Source organism: Falco naumanni, chromosome 2 (genome assembly GCF_017639655.2).
Source record: "Falco naumanni isolate bFalNau1 chromosome 2, bFalNau1.pat, whole genome shotgun sequence".
In the NCBI taxonomy this organism is placed as follows: Eukaryota; Metazoa; Chordata; class Aves; order Falconiformes; family Falconidae; genus Falco; species Falco naumanni.
The window spans coordinates 23,513,758-23,534,965 of NC_054055.1; positions in this window are offsets into that span (position 1 = coordinate 23,513,758).

Here is a 21,208-nt window from a genome sequence, read left to right on the forward strand (position 1 = left end):
GAAGGGAGGTGTATTTTTTGTTTAAACATTAGTGTGTAACAACAAAAAAGAGCCAAGAAATGCTCTGTTCTGTAGCACTCTGCAGTCCTTACTGGCAACAGCAAAACCACTGCTAGTGTCATGTTCCTTGTGGTGGATTCTTCCCACGCCAGCTCAGATGGCCAGTCACCTCCCCGCTAAGGTAACCTGAGGCCTCAAGCTTCTTTTCCTCTCTACTCTGACAAGAGGGAGACTTGCTGTCTGCTGCCTCTGAATTTGTGATGTAAACAACAATTTTTGTGGTTACCATTCTTGGCAAAAGTGGTGCTTCTAGGAATGAAAACCCCTTTGCTTGGTAAACAGGAAAAAGCAGTGTGAGCCACTCAGAAGTTTATATTACAGCACCCATACTGTGTGGACTTGAAACCAATGAAGAACTTCCATTACACAAAAGTCTGCTGATTACACAATACTTAAGAATGAGAAAAAAATTTAGATGGCCTAATATCAGGTCTCTGCCCCAACCCCTTTTTGCCAGCCCAGCACGCAAACTGAGTTTTTAGCTACCTTATACAGATTAGGAATTGATCTTGCAGCAAGCTAGTGGGACAAGATTTTGAGATGCCAGTTAGCAGTGAAACAGGGAAAAGCACGTGAAGGGATTATTGCAATTTATTTTGTAGAGGGGTGCCACCCTGCCTCAGGGCTGCCAGGTGAGTTACAACAGGATGGGCAGCTCCAGAGAGAGCAGATCATGAAAATTTCCAATTTACTGGTCGGTGTCAAGCCAGAGTATGCTGGCATTGCATTTCTTCCCATCCCATGCTGTGGTCTCCGAGCCAGCCTTCTCAAACTTACAGTCATGACTGTTTCCTCTGCCTCTCTCAATCTTTTCTGATGTACCCACATAGGTCTGTACAGAAAACATGATTCCAGACCATACCCCTGCTATATGTCTGCTGTGCAGCCTTAGGTACAAGACTGATCCCAAAGGATCATTCCCACAGAAAATGCAGGAGAGCCATACTGCTGCATTAACGCAGCCTAGAACGGCATGTCTGCTGCTCTGCACTGAGCAGCGCGCAACACAGGTGTGCCCACATGGCAATGGAGCTTCACCCGTCCTACCCTCACGTGCTCCAGTACCTCCCTTTCGCTTCACTTTGCTTTACTTGGCTTCACATCAGTTCACTTCAACACCACATGTAAATCCCTTCCCTGAGCTCACCCTCAGGAGCACCGCGGGTGCCCGGTGGCCACAGTGGAGATTCCTGTTAGCAGATGGGGCTTTGTTGAAACCCCTGGCGCTGTCCCCCCATCTCCAGGTTTCCCTCTCCATCACAGGCTCTCCAGGAGCAGGGCTGTCTCTCACTCCTCTGGGTATGAGAAGAAAAACACTGGGGCATCCCATAAAGAAATCCTGCCAGACCCTGCTGCAGGAAGCTGGGTAATTTAGAAAGCCTCTTATTGTCTAGGGGGAAGTGCCAGGGAGAGAAGTGTATGAATATAAATGTCATAGTGCATTTAGATGAGCGATTGGATTATATCCCCTTCACCTTTAATTGTGAGAAATCTGGCTTTTCTGCTTACATTCTCTCTGAGATGGAGTTCAGCCCAGCTGGGAAGGAACAGGGACGTACAAACTGGTCATCAGGCCAGCCAGCACGAGAGAGGAAGGAAAAGGGGAAATCAAGTTGAAAATATTAAGAAATGATTCTTGGAAGTTAATCCAGAGTTCAGGTAGGGAGGTATGTTTATGTGCTGGGATGTGGCAAGAAGTAGGTCACAGACTTCCCTACAGGCTGGCCAGGAAGTCATTCTAATAGCTGTGGTTTGGCTCAGGTTTGCAGATGCACTGTGATGTGTCCCAGGGATTGCAGCACCTTCTGGAAGCTTCTGCCAGCCTGTGCTGGGCCTGACAGGGGCTGAGCCACCCCAACCCTCCTCGCTGTGGGGCTGAGTTTGCCTACAGCTGGCCATAACTGTAGCCCTGTTTTTCTGCTAAGATTGCATAGCTCCCAAATTGTCTCACTCCTCTCACAAGATGAATAATTTTTATTGAACTGGCTGAATTATTTCAAGGCAAATATTTTATTTACAACTGACTTGGTAAAACTTCTATAATTTCCACTTCCCAAGGACAATGCAGGGGGAAGGCCGGGATGTTCAGTGACAATGACTTTCTCAATCATTACAGTTCTTCCTGAGTATTTTTATCAACAAAAATGTAGCAAATCAAGTTAGAATAGAGGAAAGGTTTACTAACGTGCCTAATGACATCCCCTTCCTCCTTTGACCCTGCAGAGAAACACAATAAAATTTGCTGATACCTCAATGAAGACTGAATTAATGGAAAAGCCACATATTGGATTTTTCATTCTTGTCACACTCCACAATTGCACGTAGCAACAGCAGCAGCAGACAGGCAGAAACCCACATGGTGCCGTTCTGCAGCAACTGCTGGAATTACACCGGGAATTAACATGCCCTAAAAATCTTATGATCTCTTTGTTCAGTGCTCATGATCATAGTCTTCCCCTTTGTTCCAGAAAAATAAGTCACCAGTATGTGCTGCGGAAGATATTATCCTGATAGAACTCTAAAGTGGTTACTGCAAATAGATTTGTGGCGTTACAAACAGATTGATGGAATTCTTCTGTTTTATTTCAGCAGACTACAATAACAAGTTTGTAATTCATCTGTTCCTTTTCTAATATTTTTTTCCAAGATACAGATCTGAAAATGTAGTTCTAAATCCCACTTCAAATATTTTAATAGCAAATGGGAGATTAAAGACAAAAAGACTAACAAACCATGTTAGTCAAGAAAGATTATATGTATCTAACAGCTCTTTGTTGGTTGCTTACAGAAGTGAGCTGTATGAAGTGAGATATGACAGAAATATAAGATCACATATATACAAAATATATTTTTAAATCCAACAGACCAAGTACTGATCTAAAGAGAGATTATTTAATACTTAATAAAGGTTCTCCTGTGCAGCTTTTGACTCTCACTCTCTGTAGAATTACATCACTCTGAAAAACCTCCCTCCTATTTCAGACTATCACCTTTTTCCACTTCCAGGTTTTCACATGATACCCACTGAAACCATCCAGAACTTTGCCCTGTAACTCACATATATAGGGGTAGCAGTGGTGACACTGGGTATCTTAAATTCTTTGTGGGCTTCCATTCAGGACTGATTTAGAACAACACAAATATTAGTAATAGTATGTGCAAGTATTATCTTTTGCTGAAAAGAAATATCACCTCCGATACCCAGAACAATTAAATGTCCTCCATAACCATCATTAATTAAGCCCAGGGGCTCAAAACATAGCCTATATTTTTAAAATAATCTGGTAATCAAATAGCAAAATAATCTTTGAAATCTCTATTGTTGCTCGTATCATTAGTTCAAAAGCATTGTTAAAGGTACTAGTACTTAATGCAGTTTTTCAACTCCATCATGTTTCAGCTTCTGCATTACAGAGTGGAAGCTTGAGACATCATTCCCTTGATTTGGTGAATGCCTATAAGGACCCATCCTGGAACATTTGTAACTTCTGGCAAGAACTTCTGACTTAGCTAGTGTCCACTTCTATTATCCAAAGAAACTGCAGGATAATTAACCTATATTTGTGGCCAAGCTACCACAGGCTGAGGACAGTATACCATCCTGACTCAGTAATTTTACATTCCCTTTGGTCACAAAAGCTCATCCTTGATGTCAGTATTTGTGCTGCTCAAGTCCCTATATTTATAGGTAAATATTTTTCAACAGGCATTGATTCTTGCACACTTGGATTTTAACTATGGGCTTTATATAATAAACATGGATCCACACTTCTGATGTTTTTCAGGCTTCTTCATAAGCTGGAGAGAACACTTCGTGCACTTACAACACATGTCTCAGTAAGTACATCTCTAGCCTGACAATGTAGGAACTGCCATATACTGTTTAACAGCTGCTGTGCTGCTGTATTTGGCTGTTATGCTTCCTTTCTTTATCAATAATTTGTGATGACGAGTGCTGTATGTGAGATAAGGGCTTTTCATATCCAATGGTTTTGAATGTCTGTTTTGCAATAGGCAATAAACATTTCCTCCTTGGAATGCAAAAATGCATTCCAGTGGAGAACAAAACAAAGCAAGTTCAAGGTACCTAATAAATCAGGGTTTGCTGTTTTCATTTTTGCTTATTCTACTTATTCCTAGGCATTTTGAGTTCAGTACTAGAATATGAATCATGTGTTGTGTTTACCAGAGGTTTTATTTCATTTTGTGACATAATATAGACCATCAGCTCCAGGACACCTGGGATTACAGATGTTTCACCTTTCCAAACTTTGGACTATAGTTTCCTCCTGTCCCTTACTTTGCTTACTCTTTAATTTTAATAGTTACACACTAATACGACTATTATTTGTTCTTGATAGAAGCTTCAAATAAAGGACACAGTTGCACTGTGTTTTGTTATGATTGTTTTATTTATGTCTATGTAGAAGTTGGGGTTTTTTTATCAAGAACAGGTTAATTGTGAAGCTACCTCCAGATGTTTAACTAAACAAATTTTCTTAAGCCATATTTTTCTCAAAGAAAGTTCCATTTTTAACATGCTTCTCCAATTGCAACTAGAATGTACATAATTCCACATATCTAAAGCTAGTCCTTCAAGAGAAATGGAGAGGGGAAAACATGAATATGTGAGGAAAAAGTCTGAACCCATAAATCAGCTTTTCTTCTATGTTTCCTTTTCATGTGAAAAATAAATACATCCACTAGCAAGACTGCTGCTTGATCAGCTTTGCTTGAGTCTGTGACTATACTTGGGACAACTCGCAGCATCTTTTACGCAAGGAGGATAAAGAACTAATCCTATCAAATCTTTTCTGCTTGGTTTCATGAAAATCATCCTCCCAAATGAATCGGCCTACTCACCTTTATGAAAGGCTTACACTGTTATCCTGCCTTTTTTTTCACTGCTTCATCTGAATGCCCTGTGCTTTTAATGCCTAAATCATAGGATATTTTCTAGTTTGCAAATATGGTCTCTCTTATTGCATCTTTGTACATTTTTCAGACCCCAGGCCTGTCTAGAATCCAAGTTCATGTAAAGTGGGGTAATCTTGAAAATTTTTGTTCTACATTAGAGGATTTCATATATTTGTAAATACAGTGTGGAGGGCAGATCAATATATATTAGGAAAGTTCCTTGTACTCCCATTTAGTTGGATGTTACAGTCTAAGGACTGTAATCACTGTTCTGTTTGTAACTGTTGCATAACTGGCTTTTATTAAAAAGAATGTTTGACTGACGTCTCGAATACCGCCGTCAAAAATTTCATTAACTCAGGATGAGTAGGAGTAAATAATTCCAGTTTATATTATGCATTCTCTGTGCCATGACCATTCTAATAGTATGTGGATCTGTTCTAGCATCTCAGGTTTGGGATTTAGCCTAGAGCTGTAGGGGTTCAACATTTTACCACTGGAAGTCTGCCCCTTGTTAATCAAGATAAGGGTCATTACATTGGAATTTCACCACCTACTCCTACAAAGATGACTGTCAAGTAAGGTTACCCCTTGTGATGTCTTGGTTTGGTTTGGTGTGGTTTGGTTTCAGTCTGAGTCAGACAATACTCAAACTTTTCTTGACGAAGAGCCCCTGATACTTAGCAGCTATTCAGGGAGATCAACAACTCTGTAGCTTCATTGCTATCAGCAAAGAATGTCCGTTTAAGGTATTCTGCAGTTTATGCGATCAATAATGTCAGGGCTGAATCACCAGATTCTGTTGTAGAAACAGAAAACGCTTAGTCTAAACAGAATGTCCAAGAAATTTTTTGGAGCAATCTGAGCAGGCTTCTCCCTATGACACATTTTCGATTTCTGCATAGCCTGGTCTAATGACAGGGAGAGGTATCCAAGTCCTTAACAAGAAAGTTCTGAATAAATGTCTGAATATCTGAATATTTGAAAAAATATTATATTAGTATTACTGTCCACATAGGATTGTATTTTTTAAAAAAATATTTTATTTTATCAGAAAGATCTTCAACTTATCAGGATCCTAGCACTCTGGAGCAATTTTGATAGTGAGAAAATTATAGATTTTAGATTTATAGATTGTTAATAAATTAACTGTAAATTTCAGACATCTTTAACACAGTTTTTTGACTCTTTGCAGAGATTTAGAAGTTGTTTGGAGTAGTGTCTGTCTATAGTCATAGACTTGAAAAAGAGGACTAACATAAAGTAGTATGTCAAATGAATCTTTTGGCTGAAAGAGTTGAGAAAATGACAACACGCTCTTGTACCTGGGCAACGTTTAGCTCTGTATTTCTTCAAACAGAAAGACAGCATATAGAAGAGATTAATTTGAGTCTTCCTTAACATGCAGCACATTTAAGAATCCATCTATTTGTTGTTATGCTTCTAGTTATTTAATAGCAGTTGTGGAAAATCTGCTAGTGATTCACGGGAAAGACCTCTACTTTCAAATGTCTGTGAACCACCTTACTCTACTCCCTAGGTAAACAAGACAGAGGAGTTCCCTGCTTCAATTGTCTCTTCATTTTTTAATAATCTAAAAATACTGTCTGAGTTTCAGACTCAGACTTGAGTCATAGTTTTATGTGACTCAGATAACCATCAACCAAGTCTTATCAAATCACAGGTGAACAGCTTCAGTTCTCTGAGGTTAAAGTGGGCACAATGTTAATTAATCTTGCCTGACTGCATGCTAGCTTGGGCAACTGAACGACTCATTTTATGTTCCCAGACATTTTGTAACCCTCATATACACGGTGCTCACTCACATGTCTAAACTCCATAATGAAAGAATTAAGAACAGTCTATTTTGAACACTTAGTCCTCTTACAAAGCGTTTGTAGACAGCATTTTTGTGAAATTTTTATCCAGCCACTTTGACATTTTATTTTCCTTCTCAAATGAATGGGCTAAGCTTATGAATCAATAGAGAGCCTGACACAGAATTTAAAGGGAGAAATCTACCAAAGTTCTATGTAGTTTTGGGTTGTCAACTTGATTTCTTTTTTGAAGTTGAATACCAACAGACTGATTACATGGAGACTGGACTGGGAAACCATTAGCAGTGGATACCCTTTTGTTGGAATTATTGGTTGAAGAAATAATTTGCAAACCTCATTTTAGCATCATGCACTAGAATTTGGACTTTCAAATCTGCAACCATCTTTAATGAGTTTCTGATATTACTTGTCTGTAAATTAATATTTATCGATGATTTAACCACTATTTTTAGGATCCTCCTCTATATGCATACTATTAATTTTTCATTTTTAAAATTAATTTTTCATTTCAATCAAAGAGTCCTCATGATTTGAGGACTAAAATTAGATGCTTAACAAACTGCCAGAAATAAATGCAATTAATTTGGCAGACTCTGTTTAAGTTTGCGACCAATCTTTCTCAATTTAATGTACACCTTGCAAGAAACTGCTTAGTTAGGTAATAGGTACATATGATGGTTAATCACCTATTGCTTGTGAAAGACTTTGAAGCTAGAAGACTGATTTTCAGAATTTTATTGTTGACTTACTACTATTAAATCTGAGAAAACTCAGAGCTAAAAAAACCCCAACATTTTAGACAAATATTTTGTTCACCAAAAAAAATGCCATTTCAAAGCACCTGAAATGTTCACAAATCTGAACTAGGTGGAAGAAACATCATTCAGACTTAGGACCACAAAAATCAACAAACCAAGAGCAGTGTGCAGAGTATCGTTTCTCAGCAGCTCAGGTCTTAAATTACTTAGGTTCCTTCTGAAAGACCTTCCAGTGACCTACTGGATCAAGAGCAGCCTTCATTCAAAGAACTGAATAAACATAGATTAATTTAGGTTGGAAGGGACCTTCAGAGGTCACATGGGAACCTTTGCTTGTGTTTAATTAGACCATGTTGCTTAGGGACTTGACTATTTGAGTTTTGAACACCTCCAAGGATGAAGATCCAAAATGTCTCTGGGCAGCCCATTCAAATGTTTTACCCCCCTCATGATAAAAAAAAATATCCTAATATTTAAGTGGAATTTCTGATGTTCCAGTTGGTGTTCATTGCCTCTTGTCCATTCTTTGTGCATGTCCAAGAAAAGTCTGTCTCCATCTTCTCTGCATTTTCTTGTCAGGTACTTGTAGATAACAGTAAAGTTTCCCCTTTGCCTTCTTTTCTCCAGAAAGAACAAACCCAACTTTGCCAGCCTGTCCTCCTATGCCCTGTGTTCCAGCCCCTGACTGTCTTAGTAGCCTTTTCTGTGTATCAGGGAGTCCAAACCTGGACACACCACTCCAGATGTGGTCTCACAATTGCCAAACAAAGGGGGTCATCACTTCCCTGGATCTTACCGCTGTACTTGCTAATACTACCCATGGGTTTTAAACAGGTTTTGCTTAAGCCTTAGCTCTCATTAAATGTACATTAAATGTGTTTTATTTTTTCCTTCTGACAGGAAAGACAAACACAAAAAACTTCAGATCAAATAAATCTTCTTATAAAATAAATTTTGTCTTCTCCTGACTGAACAAAAATATCAGCTATTCACACAGCTTTAGAAAAAAACCCACACATTTATCTGGTGCACAGCACATTGTATATCCTATAATTTAACTTACATTTTGTTTAGCCACATGAGGGTTTTTTGTCATGTCAGCTTTGAATGGGAAATTGATCTTTTCTTACTGTTATTCTTTTCCTGTAAATGATAATGAAGGAATGCAGCTAAAATTGCACAATAAGATAAAATAATTCTTACGTTTTGATAATGTTAGAGCACAGTGTGCACTTCTAGAGTTGTTTTGGGTTTGGGGTTTTTTTTTGCTACCACTAAGACAGTAGTAGCAAAAACTCTACAGTCATGTCAACTTTTATTCTTTAAAGTTGGTTGATATTCTTTCTGCCTTCTGGATTTGGAAGGTAAAGAGCCTGCTGTATAAGAGCAAAAGTGAAAACTCCAGAAGAATAAATCTTCACTCAGTAATCAATGGCTTAATATTCTGTGGCAGCCAAAAGTAGTCAACAAAGTGCTCAGCATCACCAGTATAAGGGCTGAGAAAGTGAATGACGGAGAGCGTAATTTTGCCACTATAGAAGACCTTCCTGTGTCCAGTCCTTGAGTACTTTGTGCAGTTTTGGTCTCCAAATCTCAGAAAGGATGTACTGACAGTGACAAAAGTACCCAGAAAGGCATTTCAAATTATTAAGTGAATGGACAAGCTACCAAGTTAGCAGTTTGGAGAAGAGATCGAGAACTTGATATAACTAAGATTTGTAAAATCTTAAGATAATCCTAGGCTGAATGTAAAGTTTTTATGTTCCAGATTCTACAGTATTAGAACTAGAGGGCTTTACATCAGGCTTGCAGGAATCTGATTTCAGACAGAGAAATGAAAACATCTCTTACAGAGTGGTAAGTGAATATCTGGAACTTGCTATTACAGAAAACCATGAAAGCAGCCAGCATCAGTCAAAAACTCATCAGACTCATGTTCTCCCTAGATATTGTCTCTTACTACAATTGCTGAGACAGAATACTGACTTAGATGGATCATATAGTCATCTGCATGTTACATGGAGAAATTGAAGCAATTCAGCAAAACCAAATGAAAGTATTTGTATTTAATGGTACAATCAGAGTTTTGTGCTCTGGGAATTAGGTGCTCCAAGAAACAGGATTAAAAACTGGATTGATCCCTTTGCACACAAAGGCAGGAGGAACTGATTCAGCCCTTTAGTACAGCAACAAAGGCATTCATCTGGGATGTAGGTGAACCTCAAGTTCCTCCTTTGCTAGGTGCATGGATGTGAAATTTTGTCTCCTAGTCAAATTCCCTAAAAACCAAAAGTAGATCTGTCATGTTGTAACATCCTCTTCAAGTCTGAAGTCTTCCATTACTGGAAGTCAACTGGATTAATTTTGTTGTAAGTCAGTAGTTGATACATGTGATGTTTCCTAAACAGAAGTGGTAAAAAATGTTTCAGTTATTCCAATACTTTCAAATAATTCTTTATAGAAAAGCAAGCTTCAGAGAAAATCTTGGCGTGTCATAATATTTTGCTGGGTTTTAGACAAAGCTAAAAGATATTGCTTCAATGCTCCTCTTTCCTCATCCAGAACTAAAGAAAAACAAAAATACACAGACCTTATTTCTAACCATTTATTTAAGGCTGAAATGTAAATAGTCTTGTTATTTGCTAGTAATGGAAGCATTTTTAGTAGTCAGTTTTCCATGTCAGTTTTGAGCAAATTTTATAAATTATTTTGCACTGAAAAGAAATAAAGCAATAGCAAAACTTAATGCATAAGCTCTGTGAAACTTCCAATGAACATTTTTCATGGTTTGCTTTTAGTCAGGGATTTCCACATTATGTGCTAAGGGAACCAAAAGGCACATGGTGCCAGATTTTTTATTAACTTGGAAGATTCTGGTACAACTATGGGCAGATACTTCCTAACCTGTGTATATGATAAACTACATTTCACATCTGGCTAGTGAAAAGTGGACTAAACAGACTAGAAGATAATTAAACTTTGGGAGTATGTGACTTGAAATCTTCCCAAGACCTTGCTGTGACTGTCTCGTGGGTGTGATAATATCATGATTGTTTTCAGCACAAAAGCTGGTGAAGAGAAGATGCTCTAACCATTTTAAAATAGACAGGGATAGAAACTCTTCTGCCTTAAACCTTGTATCATTTTAGTGATGCTTTTAATAGTTGTGAAACTGCAAGTATGAACTATCACACAGTATTTCACATTTATGACACACATGAATATTGCTTGCATTTTGTGTATTCTTTACACAGGTAACATTTCTTTCTTTTTCTAGATCTCCCAATAAATGGAACCATGCTTGCCCACCTGTAGAAAATACATACTGGTGACTCCCAGTAGCCTCTAGTGTCCCACTGGTGCACCCTCAATTGCTGGGAAAGACAGTAGGAAATTTAGGTTGATTAAACAACTCTGAGCCTTTATTGGGAGGTTAATCACTGGTTTACGTCATGGAATGGTAACTACCTGGTAAGATGCATACATACTTAACAGTGGGAGTGATTTCTAGCAGCTGTTTCATATGCCTAGTCCTTGTGAAATATCAGAACTTAGTTAACTATAGAGATGGGGGAAAAGTAGACATCTGTACTGGATTTGAGACAAAAAAATCCAATTGGTTTAGCACTTTGGTAACAAGTATGACTGCCTTCAGATAATATTCATTAAGGCAATGAAATAAACCCAATAAGCCACTGTATGCAGTTGTTGGACGGCTGAAGTCTACATGGAAATCAACAGCGATGAGCCACAGAAAATGTCTGACCAACTATTATCTGTAACAAGCAATTTTTTGTTGTGATGTTTTAGGTCTAGCTGAACTAGCTAAAGCAGTGACTTCTCTGCTGTATTTTCCTTAGGTGTTTTACAGATATAAACTCCTGTATGTTTCCTTACGCAGGTATTGACTAATAACCAGAGAAGTTCATTTTTTCCCTCTGGTGCTCTTTAGCAAAAGAAGGACTTGCTTATTTTATTGTGTCTATAAGATGTCCAAAACTTCTAATGGTTAGCCTGTCTTTTGGTAAAGGGCAGATTTCAATATGCATCTAGCTGAAAACTAACTGTGGAATAGTATGTTGGGTTTTGGCATGTATTGACAATTAAAAAGAATTATTTTTTATTAAGAGATTTGGCAGCAGTTCTAAAAAGCACTGTGACAGATAAACACAGAGAGGGAAGGCAGGAAATAACTTAAATCACTAAAAAAACCCTTAACTCTGTGAAATAGGAAGCTCCATTGGAAGCTAATAGGATTATTCAACACTGGTGGGGCTACACCTGCTGTATTGTGTCCATTTCTGGGCTTCCGAATACAAGGGGGACATGGACATACTGGAGAGAGCCCAACGGTGTCACGATGGTGATGAAGGGACTGAAGCATCTTTCCTGTGAGGAAAGTCTGAGACAGCTGGGAGTGTTCAGCCTGGAAAAGAGAAGGTTCAGGGGAATCTTATGTATATAAAGACCTGAAGGAAGGGTGCAAAGAGGATGGGGCCAGGCTCTTTTCAGTGGTGCCCAGGGACAGGACCAGAGGCAATGGGCACAAACTGAAATACAGGAGGTTCAGGATAATCAGGAAAGACTTTTTTTTCCTGTGAAGGTGACTGAGCACTGGCACAGGTTGCCCAGGGAGGTGGTAGAGTCTCTACCCTTGGAAATATTTAAAAGATGTCTGGAGATGGTAATAGAACCATAGAATCATAGAACAGTTTGGGTTGGAAGGGACTTTTAGAGGTCATCTATTTCAGTCCCCTGCAATGAGCAGGACATCTCCAACTGGATCAGGTTGCTCAGAGCCCTGTCCAACCTGACTTTGAATGTTTCCAGGGGTGAGGCATCTACAGCCTCCCTGGGCAACCTATTCCAGTGTTTCACTACCCTCATTGTAAAAATAATCTTCCTTATATCTAGTCTAAATCTACCTCTTCTAGTTTAAAACCATTGCCCCTTGTCCTATTGCAACAGGCCCTGCAAAATGTCCCCATTAAGTACTTGAAAGATCACAATAAGGTCTCCCCGGAGCCTCCTCTTCTCCAGTCTGAACAACCCAACTCTCTCAGCCTGTCCTCGTAGTAGAGGTGTTCCATCCCTCTGATCATTTTTGGTCTGGGCAACTGGCTGTAGCAAGGGAGTTGAATAAGATGACCTCCAGAGGTCTGTTCCAGCCTCTAAGCTATTGAAGTTCAGTTTTTCAGCATGAATATGAACAAGCATTTCTAACAGAAATCACAGCCTTGGCAAGTCTTCTGTTAACCAATAATATTTCTAATTTTACTTTTTTATAATCCTTTAACCCACTAACCTATTTGAATTACTGGTAGATGATCTTTACCACTGCAGTGAATCAGAGCACACTGCCTGCTGAGGAAAGAAGAAAAAGTAAGTAGAAAATACCACTTTATATTTGCTGGTACAGAAAAGAAAATGGTGAATGTCAAGGCTAGGAAACACATGACTGGAAATTTTCAGCAGATATAAGAACAGAGATATTGTGATGAGGAATTAATTTCTAAGGACTTGGAAAAACACTGCAGAAATTCCTTCTTTTCATTCTCATTTCATCCCACAGCTACCATGTTCCAAGTGCTCAGTGTTTAGAGCCACATGACAAGGAGGCTGAATACGTTTTACTAGGGACTCTGTGTGAGAAAACATCATCATCTCTTCCCCGTCCTGTGTACTTGCAATTGAATGCTGGTCATTTTATGCTAAGTCTTGTGAAAAAGAGGAATGGAAGCTGTTATCTTTTTTTTGAAAGTGGATATAGAAGGGTATCTATATAGCAGAGGATGGGGTGGAAATGGTAGAATATTAGAGAATGGCTGAAAGAGAAATGAGGAAATCTGTAGTAATGGTTGAAAATGCTCTGTTAACATGATTCATATAGAGCACTGTTAGCTTGTAGGGTATGTTGTGGCATTAGATAGGCTAATAAGATGTTCAAAATATCGAAATTACATATCTGGAGAACTACCTTTGAATCACATTAGAGTTAATCTGCATTTGCAAACTATTTTGGGTAGTTAATTTTTCTGTATCGGTATATAATGGTGGACTTGGCAGTCCTGGGTTAACTGGGTTGAAATGATTTTATGATTCTATATATCCGACCAGTATTTTGCAGTAACTGAAGACCCACTAATATCAGGAAGACATTAATAAATAAATTTGAACATGATAATCCTTTAAAGATAGTTTTCAAATGACAGCCAGCATTTGCAAGCCTGTTTTTGTGGGTTTTTTTTACCAAGACTAATTCATTCTCAAAAATCTGTGATGTATGGAATTTGAGTATGTCTTCAGTGTCACATATCAGTATATCCACTGAAATGTTTTCAAAATATCTAATTTTGATATTTGGTTACTGATATTAAGGTATAGAATCACAGAATAACTCAGCCTGGAAGAGACCTCAGAAGGCCTCTGGTCCAACCTCCTGCTCACAGCAGGTCAACTCTGAGGCCAGACTACTCAAGGCTCAGGACCTCACTCAGTCGGGGTTGAAACCCTCAAAGAACAGAGACTGTTTAATCTCCCTGGGCATCATCTCTCTGTCCTCATGGCAAAACCTGTCCTCGTGGCGAAAAGTCTTCTCCTTATATCCAGGATGAACCTGTCTTGTTTCAGTTAATGCCCACTGTCTCTCATCCTCCTGCCCTCCACCACAGTGACATGCCCAGCTCCAGCTCCTCGAAGACCTCCCCATAGGCAGTTGGAGCTGCTGTTAGGTCCCCCTGAAGCCATATCTGCATCTTCATAGGGCAGGTGCTCCAGCCCCCACCATCTCAGTGGCCTCCCCTGAATTTGATCCATATGGAGGAGTAAATTTTTTAATTAAATGTACAGCCACTTTTATATTATATTTCTTTGTAAAGGAGAAAGAGGAGGCATTTATTTCTGTGCCATTTATCTTTATAGTTGAAAACATGCACTTTACTAGGTATCACGAGGAATTTTCTTAAATCCTCCGTTAGTAATCTCTTACCAGTAATTCAGACCTTAATTTTAAACTTACTACTTGCTTGTGGTTCTTCCTATAAAACTGTATGCATCAGACATCTAGGTTTTTTTCCCCCTTATTCTCAAAAGCTTTTGCAATAGAGTTGAGAAACTGGTTTTTAAAGAGCCCAGCTGTATAAACAACATGAATGTGGTTGGCAAGCAAAAGCCAAGGCTTTAAAAATTATACTTCCTTTCCTAAATGTTTTTAAAATGTATGGTCTTACTCCTAAAAGTCCTTACAAATCAAAAATTTACAGTAAGCTTCACTTAAAGAGGTTTTTTTCTATGCATTTCTGTGAAGGACAAGCACCTGTCCTTAGGGTTTGTGATGATACCTCTTTTCAGTAATTTCAATGCAACTTTTTAAATTGATGTTATTCTGAACAATTTGTGTGCATATATGGGAGGCTTTGATCCTGAAAAGAAATCTGAGGTAGACACACAGGTGGAAATTCCAGTAGGTATTGACTCGGAAAAAGAAAAGTCATCAGGCATACAGTTCAATTAGGCTGTACTTTTAATGATTGACGCATCTGGAAAGTTTCAGGTAGGATCTAATTCACTATAGATCATTATCTTGTGAACAGCAGCCACAACTCTCCTATTTTTCACTGGTTCTGAAGAGAGGATTTCTCTCCACTCCTCTCTTCCTCTGCTGCATTTCTTCTTACAATACCTGGACTACCTAATACCTACAAAGCATTCATGGGGTTAGGTACTAGAGCCAGCAGTGGTTCGAAATGTCTGGATTCAGTAATAGTACTTGTTCTGGTTTGTTATTACTTAAGAGGTATAGAAGATATAGTGCTCTTAAGTAGCGATCATTAGAAAGCTGAGTCAGAAGTTATGAGGAGTCTTCATTACTAATAGTAACTGTTAACATACATCAGAGAAAAGAGCTTGTGAGGACAGGAGAAGGATGTTATGTGTTTCTGTTAGGGTCTTAGCTCCAATTTTCATAAATAATAAATAGTCTGAACCAAAACATTTCAGAAGACATTATACCACTTTTTATTTCACATTCCTAAAGGGGCTATTTGTCCTTCCTGAAGGTGTGTAATGCACTAATTTAAAGTTGAAACTCCACTTAGGCATTTAACATGCAAAATTTGTTTCACCCAAACAATTTCTTTAAAACCTTGACTGTCTAAACTTTTAGAAGGAAATGTTGAATCATTATATAAATAAACCTGGAAATATTTTTTTCTTCTTAATGTTGATGGTTTTTATGTCTACAACGAACTATGTCTTTCTATGAACAATGGCTATTCATTCATAGCGGAGGTCTTAAGATTTGAGAATAAAGCTGTTATAGCATATTATTAAAGCAAATTGGCAGACAGCAAACATATTTTTCCATGGTGGAAGAGCTAAAATTAAAATGGTTTAAAGATATATGTATTTTTGAGTTGACATGAGAAATAGAATACATCAAAACATACCAAGACCTAATTATGAGTGTCCGAGAGCCACAGTGCTACTGAGGTAGTCTTTAAATATATTTTTGTAAGTGTTTGCAAACATAAACATCAGCATTTAAAAAATAGAAACATAAGGTGCTGGATGTCTCAAAAAACAAAGTTAAAAAATTAAGTTTTTACTTAATTGGATTTTTATTTAATTAATTAATTAAATTTAATTTACTTGACTGGATTTCTGGGTTTCATTTTCTATTCTTTGTACTGTTGACCAGCTTCTTCCCATTAAGAGCAAAATTATGTTGGCTAGACACAAACTCATCATTTACCTACAGTTTGCTAGCAATAGAGATAACAGGTTATTTTGTACTTGATTTGAACAATCAATGAAGCCTTACAGTGGAAGAAGGCTCTGAGGACATGGATAAGGGTGACGTTCTCATAAATCTTGGGGAAGAATATAAGGAGGGACTGTCCATGGGTGTTGCAAAGAAAGCTGAAATTGTCTCAACACAAATGGGACTGAAGGCTACATCTACTGGGTGAATCAGCCAGCTGTGTAAGTGTTCATCCCTGAGTTAATCAAGAGTTGAAAATATATTCCTGAGTTAGCCAGAGCAGCACGGGCAGTGTATGTGTGGGGGCAGTGTATATGTGGCTCAGGCCCACACTGAATATAAAAACCAGCCAAAGACCTCTGAAGAAGGAAAGAGTCTTGAGCTGGGTTCTTTCCAGGGATTGTGGACACCTAGTGTCATTACAGTGAGCATATAATAGAGACTGGTAATCAAATTTGTATTGTGATTCAGCTGTATGTTGCAATTGCTATATTTTGCCAGATGTAATTTTACTTATATTGTGAGTTATGTACATTGCTGCATCACTGTGCTAATTCAAAACCCCATGTCACTTCAAATAACTTCAAGTAAGTAAACTTTGTACTAAGCATTAAACCCTACGCATGTGGAATATCTGAAAAAGCCCAGTCAAGAGAGTACTGGACTTTGACAGTTGGGTACCACATTTTACAAAGTAACAAAGTGACTGTATTGAAAGAATAAAACATGTCTACAATCTCAGAATATAATGGCTACAGTCAGTCTTCAAATAATTATAATTTTTTTAGTTCCATCTATTTCTTTCAAGAATCAATAAAATTCAATTACCAAAAAAAAAAAAAAAAAGACACAATAAATATCTACCTCAAAAGGTTAGTGCAGCCTGGATACAGAGGCACTATCCTGATTGCAATATGAAGCACAACAAATAAGCAGGTCTTGAGCAGATTAGCATTGGTACATACTACTGCAGATGTAAAAAAATTGCCATTAAAAAGGCAACAACTGCCACATGATAACAGATAGTTTAGCATCGTTGTTTATCCTGAAGCAGAAAAAGTTGTGGGTGGCTCATATAGAATGGCTAGACCAAAACTGGAAGCCAGTGACAGTCCTTGGGAGCATTTAGAGTAGTAAGGAGAAGAAAAGCACGGTCTGACCTCCACAGGAGTTTACAGCTGATGCTTTGCATGGAGCAGCTGACTGGGGCACACTCACTTCTCTGGAGCAGTTTTCCTGAATCTGACAAGGAGTTGTTTGGGCAGAGAAAACCTGTATTCTCACATCTCTTTGAGGCATTTTCTCTATTTCAGTTTGGCTGTCAGCATGAGGTAGGAACCCCTCCTTTCTCCAAGGCCAGATGTAGCTGTGAGCAGGAGCGCTGTTCTGACAGGAGGTGCACGGCACCCCACTGCCTTCCAGCTGCAAAGCTGCCACCTTGCACAGCGACACAAGAAACTCTGCAACATGGTGGCCGCTGGCTTGTTCAGGCATCAGCAGAAAACAGGCCTGAAGTTCAGCTCTAGGGTAGGTCACCTAAATTGAAGTGTCTCTGTGTGCACCAGATGGTGGGGCTCTGTAGAGGAGTTATAGAGGACTGTATGAAAAATTTATTTGTATAAAGGTTGTAATGATTGTTAAAAACATCAAAAAAAAAAAGGCAATGAAGTGTAGTGGAATGAAGCTGGGTTAATTATCATTGATAATATACAGCTGTGGGCTGGCTTCAGGGGCGGTGGGTTGGCCGATGTAGATAGGGTGCAGCTGTGGCTGGTTCTGTTAAGGGGCTGAGAGCCAATGAAGGGAGAGCAGCCCAGGAAGATGTGGAGAGAAGCAAGGGAAACAGAACATGTACCCTGGATGAGGTGGGATGAGAAGAAGGCAGCAGAGGGACTGTATGAAGGGTATGCTGGTATGAGGTGGTGAGAGACCTTGTTGCAGCTTGATAGTTTGGAGAGTGCTGTGACAGGTCAGTGCAGCACAGCTCTGAGGGACTCGCACAGCAGCCTGGAGAAAGGCATCTAGTGCCATTTGAGATACAGGAGGGAAATGTCTCAGATATGACATAGGACTGATAAGAGCTCTCTGTCCTTCAAACAACATCAGATATCTATATGTAGGGTGCTGAAATAATCTGAAGGTGTCCACCTCAGTATAAACTGAACTGCTGTCTAGGGTTTAGTAAGTGTATTGGCTTCGTTACATACAATGACAGTTTAGACACGCAGCACCCAGGAGGTGCCCAGATTAAAAGAACTAAATCTACAGTTGAACCTTACCTTGGAACTCGGTGAATCCAGAAGAAAGATACTGCTGATCAGCAGCTCCTAGTGTGGCAGCAGCCCCCACCCAGGTCCTGCCAGGCTTCTGCAGGTGATGCACTGCAAGCTGTCTCATGCTACAGGCAGACAGCCGCTCCATGGTGCCTTAGCCTCTGTATGACCTAGTGGTCCACAGGATCTGCAGAGACTCATTCTGACAAGAGGCATTACCTCTTTGAGACTTGTTTATATATTTCTTGCTTCTGGCACTGGAACCTGCTGAACACCTCTGGGCACCCCAATTGCATCTTTTTTTCCCAGAAAATGCCACAGGGATGCTGCTGTTTAATATAAAAAGGAGTAAGGTTGGTGTAAAATTGTTTGCTGTCCCAGCTTAAGAGCTGATTGTGGAAACCGTTCTTAGTTGTCTTTTGACTCTTTTCTTGTGAAAGGTCCCACAGATGGAGTCCCACTCTGGAGAGGCAGAGCCAGAGCGTGTGTTTTTAGGTATTTTGGGACTCCATTTACCCACTTGCACAATGGGTCTCAGAATATTGTCTTTCTTCCTAGAGGAACCTGATCTAAATGTGATGGTATAGGAGGCCTAGGCACTGGAGGTGTTCCACTGGAAATCCAACTTGCAGCAAAAGACACTAATAAACAGACCCATTGACTTTCGTTTATTTGTCCTAAGTGAGGTGTCTGCTGTTTCAGGGTCACAAAGCATTTACCACGTTCACTGTATGGTGCTATTAAGGGCACCAACACAGAATGTAAATCAAAACGTGACACCTTTTAATTATTTGTGGTAGCAAAATGTCTGTTGAAACCATATGGTTGGCATAATTCTTGTTTTCAAGTAATTAGTACCTAAATGCTGCTTTAAGGCACTTCATTTCTTCTTGTTGCATCCCTCTTTATCCGTTCTTCCTGGGTGCAGGGGAGAAACCCCTGTGATCATTCCAGTCTCTGCTGTGCCTGTGAAAATTAACCATCAGTCCAGCTAACTGCCCACACCCACAAGGTGCCAGAACTGCAGAAATTTTGCAGTGCTTGTTGAAATCTCACAATTCAGCAGTTTTGTGGGTTTCAGTGCTTTTAAACTGTAACTTTCCATGCTTGCTTCTTTGCACTGGGGTCAGCACAAGGTCTATGAACCACTGCTGACTGCTTTTACCTTTATTTACATTTCACTTCACAGTTTTAACTTTTTTTTTTTTTTTTTTTTAAACTCAGACAGTGGCATCGCTTGAACCTGAGCCATAGATTTTACATCTTACAATGCCCAGCACTGGCAGCCTTTGACATCGTCATTCATCATTCCCAACTTTAAAAACTTCACTTTCTTGAGGCTTTAAAGAGTCAAGCTATTAAGGTAATTGATAGCAACTTCACAGGTCTGTACTTAGCTCTGTCAAGGCTTTTTGTCTCCCCTTAAAAAAAAAAAAAAAGTTACACACTGTGTCTGTGTTGCTGTTTCAGAAAAAGGGAATACTGCTCATTTTCACTGGCCCTTTTATGTGCTTGTTTGCACAGCGCTTCACCAGTGTTTCTTCAGTTTGTATACAGAGGACATAAAAATCCAGACCTCAATATAGGCTTCTAGCCACTGGTGTAATATAAATAGCAATAAAACGGGCAAGAAAACATATTGGAATATGTATATTTACGTGACCAGGGCTCCCAAAGGAATCAACTGAATGTGCAGAAAACACGATACAGCCATATCTGCTCTCAGATGGTTCATTACACACAATCATTCAGAGATCAATTTCTGGTTTAGCATTTTGATTTATTCCCTATGACAAAATTTTTACAGAATTCCTACCTTTTTTCTCTTGGTATGTTTTTACTCACAGCATCTGCGCAAAACAGTGGACTGTCTTTTCACTCGTTACTTTCATTGTCTTATAATAGCAAAAGACCGAGCTTTACGCATCTCTTAGATAAATCTAAGAAGAGAGGTTGTTTTCAGAAAAGCTGCTTCGTTTAGTTTTTTGCTATGATTACTTTGTCCAGTTTTTCAAATATTACTTGGAAATGCCTCAGGGCAGCTCCGTAAAGGGTACCAAAGGCAAAGTTTTTGAACAAGTTTTCATTGTGAACATCAAAGGACTTCACAGCACCTGTGTAAAAAAAATCACAGAGAGTAGAAAGTGAAAAATCATTATTCCCTGCCTAATCTATCATTCTCTTCATGCAAGACAATTCTCTACTACTGCTTTGACTACTGCACCTTAAGTGTTTTGAACAACAGGGCTCCACAACTCCTTGGAGCATTATTCAACAGGCTAACATAATTCTTAATTTTACTTTTGTGCCTAGCTAAATAACTTTTCTGTTCTACATTTGTATCATTGAAATATTGTCCCTGATTACTTGGTTTTACCTTTATTTACCAATTAACTAAACTATATTTATTAAGGCAACCCTGAAACCATTTGGGAATAATTTGGGATCATTCTCTCATAAAGTGTGATGAGCTGATCACATTTTTGCATTAACAGTTGGTTAGGAAATTAATTTCTCCTATTTCAGAAGCAAAGATTCCAACATCAGAGCTGAGAAAAAATAGTGATATAAGGGCCTGGAAATAATAAAAAACTTTTAGTT